Consider the following 7579-nt stretch of genomic DNA (forward strand, 5'->3'; position numbering starts at 1 on the left):
CCCACATCCATGTTCACACGCACATCACCCATACATTATATACAATCCACACATTCAACTATACATAATTTTTTGAAGAATCATTTCTATTTTTCTTTCTTTAAACTGACTGCTCATATTAATATTTTATTAGATTATTAGTTTTTTATTGATTTTTAAGAACTTGTTTAGAGAAATGAAGAATTTATCTGTCAGGACAATTTCAGATGCCTTTGTGGTTCATAAGAAGAATGACTGGTTTTTCACACTATTGGGTGAGATATGCCTCCCTTAAACAAGGTCAGAATGTTGCCCCTGACATGAAAAAGTTCAAATACTTTGTTCAATTTTTTCATTTTTTTAACTTTTGTTAGAGTGATATTGTCAAGCAGGGATTATTTTTATCTAGTCAAATTTTGAGGCTTTTAAAAATATGACTTTAGGGCTGGAGAGATGGCTTAGCAGTTAAGTGCTTGCCTGTGAAGCCTAAGGACCCAGGTTTGAGGCTCGATTCCCCAGGACCCACGTTTGCCAGATGCACAAGGGGGCACACACGTCTGGAGTTTGTTTGCAGTGGCTGGAGGCCCTGGCGCGTCCATATTATCTCTCTCTCTGCCTCTTTCTCTCTCTGTCACAAGCAAATAAATAAGAATAAACAACAAAAAAAATCTTCAAGAAATATAACTTTAGGGGTCTATGTCATTCTCATAAAGGATTTTCATACACTGAGTGGTATTTTTAAAGTATCCCTTAGTTCTTCAAGTATTTTTATGATTTTAGTTTTAACATTTAAATGTTTGATCCATCTGGAATATATCCTGGTACAAAGTGTGAGGCATGGATCCAACATCACTTTTTTTTCCTTTTTTTTTCATACTGCTACCATCATTTTCATCTATTTGTATAATTTATAATGTCAATTAAAAGTTATTTTTAGATATAATTTATATGCCATCAACTTGGATAGGTTGTGGTACTAATTCAATTGGTCAAATACTAGGACTGGGAATCAAATTCAGCCTCAGGCCGTTATGCTTTCATGGCCAGTGCTCTTACCCACTGAACCACTTCCCCAGACATGTTGTGTATTTTTTAGTTTGTAGCATATTATGTCATTTTAATTTGTATTCCTATTTTATTTTATTAAGTTGCGAAAGAGAGAAAGAAGGAAAGAATGGTAGTCCAGGGACTCCAGCCACTGCAAACAAACTCCAGACATATATGCCACCTTGTGCATCTGTCTTACATGGGTCCTGGGGTATTGAATGTGGGTCTTTTAGCTTTGCAGGCAAGTGCCCTAACTGCTAAGCCATCACTAACTAGGTTATACTTAAATTTCTTTTATTCAAATAAGTCTTTTAGTAGAAGATTTACATTTTTTAGTTCTAAAATATATGGTATTATGTCATCTTGTTTTGTGACTAAACAATGTTTCTTTACTATTTTCTTTTATTTTCAGTTTCTTGTTTTTATCTTCTCTATTCTGTTAGAATATATTAAAATTTTCATTCTATTAGCTGAAAGTGGCTACCTGCATTTTTTTCTTTATTGATTGGTTTATTTCCTGAATTAATTTACTGAATATATGACTTGGTAAGTACTTTTCAGATTTGTTTGTTTGTTTTAAGACAGACAAGTTGGTACATACCTAGATTACCAGCTACATTGAAGGTAAAAGCATGAGGATCATCATCTGAATGCAGGAGTTTACAATTCCAGCCTGGGCAACATAGTGAGAATGTGAAAATTTATTTGCTTTTCTTTTTTAATTGAGGTGAAGTCTCACGGTATCCCAGGCTGGCTGATCTGGATACTTAAGTCATTGATAAAATAAAATGTTTTCTAGCTGGGCATGGTGGCACATTCCTTTAATCCCAGCACTTAGGAGACAGAGGTAGGAGGTTCGCTGTGAGTTCGAGGCCAGCCTGGGAGTACAGAGTGAGTTCCAGGTCAGCCTGAGCTAGAGTGAAACCCTACCTCAAAAAAGAAATTAAAAGTTTTCTTATTGTTTTTTAAAAAATGTATTGTATTTGTTTATTTGAGAGAGAGAGAGAGAAAGAGAGAGAGAATGGGCACGTCAGGGCCTCTAGCCACTGCCAATGCCAGATGCATGTGCCACCTTGGGCATCTGGCTTACGTATGTACTGGGGAATTGAACCTAGGTCCTTAGGCTTTCCAAGCAAGCATCTTAATGACTAAGCCATCTCTCCAGCCCTAAAAGTTTTCTTTAACTTAATCTTTACCTAATTAATGAGACCCCATTGAAATGACATATTTTGAATCAAACTTTTGAGATATAAAATTTAACACTTTACTTTATTTTCTATCTAACCTTTGTAAATGTACCTAACATTTTTCATTCATTTATAAATATTAATTGACAATTTTCATACATGTATATAATGTATTTTGATCACAAGTTTTCCAATTACCTTTGTTTATTCTCCTCTCCCCTGTGCTCTTTTCACTTGCTTTGTCTCCAACTAGTTCCTCTTTCATTTTGATGTGTCATTTTGTTCCCTCTTCCACCATCCATGATGGAATGTTGATGGGCCCAATACTGTGTAAGTCTTATGCAGGTAACAATAGCTTCTGTGAGGCCACGAATCCAACAGCCGTTGTCTGGAAGACAGTGTTCTACAGCATTCCTCCCTATCCTCTAACACTTATATTCTTTCTATTCCCTCTTCTGTAGTGTTCTCTTAGGCTTGGAGAAGGTGATATAGATGTTCCATTTAGCAGTGAACACACACCATTCACTTATTCTCAGCACTTTGACTTTTTTTTAACTAGGCAACAATGTCTTTTATTAGGCATAAAGTTTTTAAATCCGTCTCTCTCTCCAAATACAGGCAGAAATAACTGTGCCATTTAACATATTGGAACCTGGAAACTTATTCATTACCTAGAGAAGGGAAAATTATCCGTAACAATCTTAACCAGGAGGCCAGTTCATCTACGGGCCTCCAAGAACATGGAGATGAATGTGATAGACAGACTGTTCCCAATCAGCACCTTCATTCACCACCATTCCATAACCCCGCTTCAGGCTGAGATCAGCAGCACATTTCTTGCCAACAATTATTAAATGTCCAAGAAGACTTTCCTCATTGTCTTCTACTACAGAAAGCTGGACTACCGGTATCTTGGACACCACCAGAAAATGTGTTGGTGCTTAAGGGGGAATTGGCAAGACACCGGTCATCCTCAAAGATGATCTTGGCGGGGATTTCCTTGGGGCTGATCGTGTCGCCTCCAGGCTGGGTGACCCGAACCTGAGCCTGAGCCTGAGCCATCAGGCCCACCATCTCAGCCTCCTTTACCCGCCAAGCAGCTGCGGGGGAAGTCCTTTTTTTTTTATAGTTTATTTTGGGGTTTTTTTTTTGTTTGTTTTGTTTTGTTTTGTTTTTCGAGGTAGGGTTTCACTCTAGCCCAGGCTGGCCTGGAATTCACAATGTAGTCTCAGGGTGACCTCAAACTCACGGCAATCCTCCTACCTCTGCTTCCTGAGTGCTGGGATTAAAGGCGTGTGCCACCACGCCTGGCACTTTGATGAGTTTTGAGTCTTGTCAGTCATTTAACTAGGATTTTATTTTTTAAAAATTTAAAACTCAACCGGAATTGGTGGCACATGCCCGTAGTCCTAGCACTTGGGAGGTGCAGGCAGGAGGACCTTCTGATTGTTGGGACAAAATGCCCAATCAAAAGCAGCTTATGGGAGGAAAACAATTCAGTTTATAGTCTCCAGGGAAAGCTCCATGATTCCTGGGAAAGATGGCAGGAGCAAAGACTGGACATCACCTCTGACACAGCAGATGGAAAACAGGAGCAAGAGAGTGAGTCAAGTTCTAGCAAGGGGAGCTGTCTGTAACACCCCCAATCCCACCTCCCAGCAACACACTTCCTCCAGCAAGGCTCCACCTCTCAAACTGCCATCAGCTAGCAACCAAGCATTCAAAACACCTGAGTTTTGGGTGACCCCTAATTCGAATACCACACTAGGATTTTATTTATTTATATTATTTATTTGAAAGAAAGAAAGGTACATAGAGATGTGCCTGGGCCTCCAGCCACTGCAAATGAATTCCAGATGTATGTGCCACCTTGTGCATCTGGTTTACGTGGGTACTGAGGAATCAAACCTGAGTCCTTAGGCTTCACAGACAAGTGCCTTAACTGCTAAGCCATCTCTCCAGCCCAGGATTTTTAGTTTAGAAATTTAAAACTCAACTGGCTGGGAGATAGAAGCAGGAGTATCAGGAGTTAAAGGCCAGCCTCAGGTAAATGATACCCTGTCTCAATAATCAAAAAACAAACAGGGCTAGAGAGATGGCTTAGCAGTTAAGGTGCTTGCCTGTGAAGCCTAAGGACCGTGGTTCAATTCCCTAGTACCCATATAAGCTAGATGCACAAGGTGGCGCATGCATCTAGAGTTTGTTTGAAGTGGTGAGAGGCCCTGGCATGCTCATTCTCTCTCTTTCTGACTCCCTCTCTCTTTCTCTCTCTCTCTCTGTCTTGCTTTCTCTTTCAAATAAATTAATTAAGTATTTTTTAAAAATAAAGCAATTTGAAGCCAGGCGTTGTGGCGCACGCCTTTAATCCCAGAACTCAGGAGGCAGAGGTAGGAGGATTGCCATGAGTTCAAGGCCACCCTGAGACTCCATAGTGAATTCCAGGTCAGCCTGGACTAGAGTGAGACCCTACCTCAAAAAACAAAAAAAAATTAAAAATTAAAAAAAAATAAAGCAATTTGCCAAAAAACAAATTAAGATTCCAATCTTTGGGTAGGGTGGGGCTGCTAATGGTTGAACCCTAAGCTTCATGCATACCAATGAGCTACATCCTTAGGCCCAGATCTTGTTTTCTAATTAGATATACACTTATTTAGATGCACTTCTATTTTAGCGTGTATATACTTAAGTTTCTCATTGCTGTGACAAAATGTCCTGACAAAAGTTAAGTTTTAAGGAAGGAAGGGCTTATTTCAACTTATAGTTCAAGAAAGGATACAGTCAACCAAGACAGAGAAGGTGTGATGGCAAGAGCATGAGGCAACAAGTCCCACTGTGTTGTGGGTTGAATGTATTGAAGGACTCAGGAACCAAATGGATCCATCACAGGCTTCAGAGTCCTCAGTAGGCCTAAGTTTCTGTTTCCCGGCAAGGTCTAAGTTTTTATTTTCTGGTGAGGGTGTGTTTAACAGTTATTGGAAAAACCACAAACTGCTTACGCCATACATTCCTATAGTCATAGATAAGTTCAATTCCCCTAGCCCCTGCACGCCAACTTTGCCCGCCAATATCCTAAGCCAATCAAAAGAGCACAAGTGCAGTCACTGTTTAAATCAACCAATCATATACCCATCCCCTTCTTCTTTGTTCAAATACCTACAAAAACCCTACCTACCTCCTGCTACTCGGGGCTCTTGTACGGATCCACTGCGTTGGTGAAGTCAAGAGTCCAAGCTTAAGCCCGAAATAAAGCTCCTTGCCCTTGCATATGTGTTTGGTTCTCCTTGGTGGTCACTGGGGCCGCCAAGAACTGGGCATGACAGTATCATGTTCCCCATAGGCTCATATGTTTTAAATATTTGGTCCCCAGATGGTAATGGGGAAAGTTGTAGAGCCTTCAGGAGGCAGAGCCTAGATGGAGCAGGCGTATCATTAGGGGGTCAGCTTTGGAGTAATATATGTCAGTTCCAAGCCCAGTACATAGGCTAATTCCTCCATCTTGGTTTTGTGGAGATGAGATGCCTGCTTGGCTGGCTGTTCTGCTGTGCTGTACTGTCATAATGAAACTTGCTTCTCCAAAACTGTAAGCAGAAACAACCCCTTTCCTTCCAATCGCTCCTTTTGTTTTGTTTTGTCTTCACAGCAGGGTCTCACTCTAGACCAGGTCGATCTGGAAATCACTCTGAATCCCCAGGCTGGCTTGAACTCATGGGGATCCTCCTACTTCAGTCTCCGAAGTGCTGGAACTAAAGGCATGTGCCACCACACCCGGCATGCTTTTTTTAATGTATAATTGTTTTACTGTCAACTTCTATACGTACAGACAATTAACCATGCTAATCTCCTCCCCTCCTCCACTTTCCCTTCACAACTCCACTCTCCATCATGTCCCCTCCCTCTCTCCATTAGTTTCACTTTTATTTTGATGACATCATTTTTTTGTTTTTGTTTTTTGGAGGTGGGGTTGTAAGGAGTTGTACTCTTCCTTTGGCTCTTACATTCTTTCCACCACCTCTTCCACAATGAGCTTTGAAGGGTGTGATAGAGATATTTCAGTGCTGGACACTCTCCATCACTTCTTCTCAGCACTATGTTGCCTTTTGGGTCATCCCAGGGGTCACCACCATCTGAAAAGAGAAGCTTCTCTAACCAAAAGTGAGAGTAGCATTAATATATGGATATGAACATTAAGTGTAGTGCTTACTGGGCAGCTTGGTGAGAATAATATATGCATTTAGCCAGACAAGAGTGGGCTTTATATCGCTAAGGCACATGACCTCCCTTGCCATAGGCTTTTGATTAGGTTTTCAGTACCAGGCATATATTCCCACCCATACAGCGGGCCTCCAGTCCAATTAGAGAGCAGTTGGTTTCCCCCAGAGTAGACATGCCACTATTGCACCTGTTCAGTAATTTGGCCTGCTGGCCAAACTTGAGGCTTCCAGTGTCCACTGTTTTCACCACGGATGACTTCAATCTTCCATAGAGCTGCATGGAGTGCAGCTTTTTCCAGCTTACAGTTGATTGGTCTACAGGGAGAAGGTTTTCAGTTCAGCACCAGCTTGATTTTTCAATGATCTTGCTGTTCGCGCATGTGAAGTCTTCAGCAATAGGGTCTTACCATCTGTTACTCATAGGAAACCAAGGGCCTTGGCAAAAGCTTGTAATGTTTTGGAGGCAGCAGGGTCTTCCCTGGCCAACAACTCACTGGTAGGTATCCTATCTCTGGCACTGAAAATTTTCTTGTAGCAATCTACAGCTTCTGGATATGCCATTATCCAAAGAAATAGGCTTTCATATGCCTTATTCAGAATGTCTTGAATTTTGATTGACTCTCCCCCCACCCACCCTTCTCTTACTAAATCTCTTCCCCTGGCCTCACTTAGGCTATTCCACTCTCTGTGATATGTTCTTCCACTTACATATACACAATACCATCCCCTAAAGTCCTTCATTCTCCTCCCTCCCTTATAACTTTTTCCAGCTTACTAGCCTCTGCTACACACAATTCTAAACAACTGTAGCTAGGATTCACATATAAGAGAAAACCTGCGATGTTTGGCTTTCTGGGCCTGGGTTACCTCACTTAGACTAATCCTTTCAAAATCCATCCATTTGCCAGCAAATTTCATTTTTCTTTACCACTGAATAGAACATAGTTGGGAGATTTTTTTTTATAGCTGTCTGGATCTCTGAACTTGTTATAGGACTATTTCAATGGTTTATCTCATCTTGATTTAATTTTGGTAGGTCATATAAATCTAGGAAATAATCCATTTCTTTCAGATTATCTAATTTAGTAGAATATATGTTCTTTTTTTTTTTTTTTTTTTTTTTGGTTTTTTGAGATAGGGTCTCACTTTAGCCCA

The 7579-nt window shown here is 40.5% G+C and overlaps 2 pseudogenes; one reads left to right on the top strand and one right to left on the bottom strand.

Annotated features, from left to right (window-relative positions):
- Positions 1–206: 206 nt before the first annotated feature.
- On the top strand, positions 207–300 carry LOC123457005 (annotated as a pseudogene).
- Positions 301–2914: 2614 nt separating this feature from the next.
- Positions 2915–3275, bottom strand: LOC101596351 (annotated as a pseudogene).
- Between the last annotated feature and the right edge of the window lie 4304 nt (positions 3276–7579).

The sequence above is a fragment of the Jaculus jaculus genome, chromosome X (assembly GCF_020740685.1).
Source record: "Jaculus jaculus isolate mJacJac1 chromosome X, mJacJac1.mat.Y.cur, whole genome shotgun sequence".
NCBI lineage: Eukaryota > Metazoa > Chordata > Mammalia > Rodentia > Dipodidae > Jaculus > Jaculus jaculus.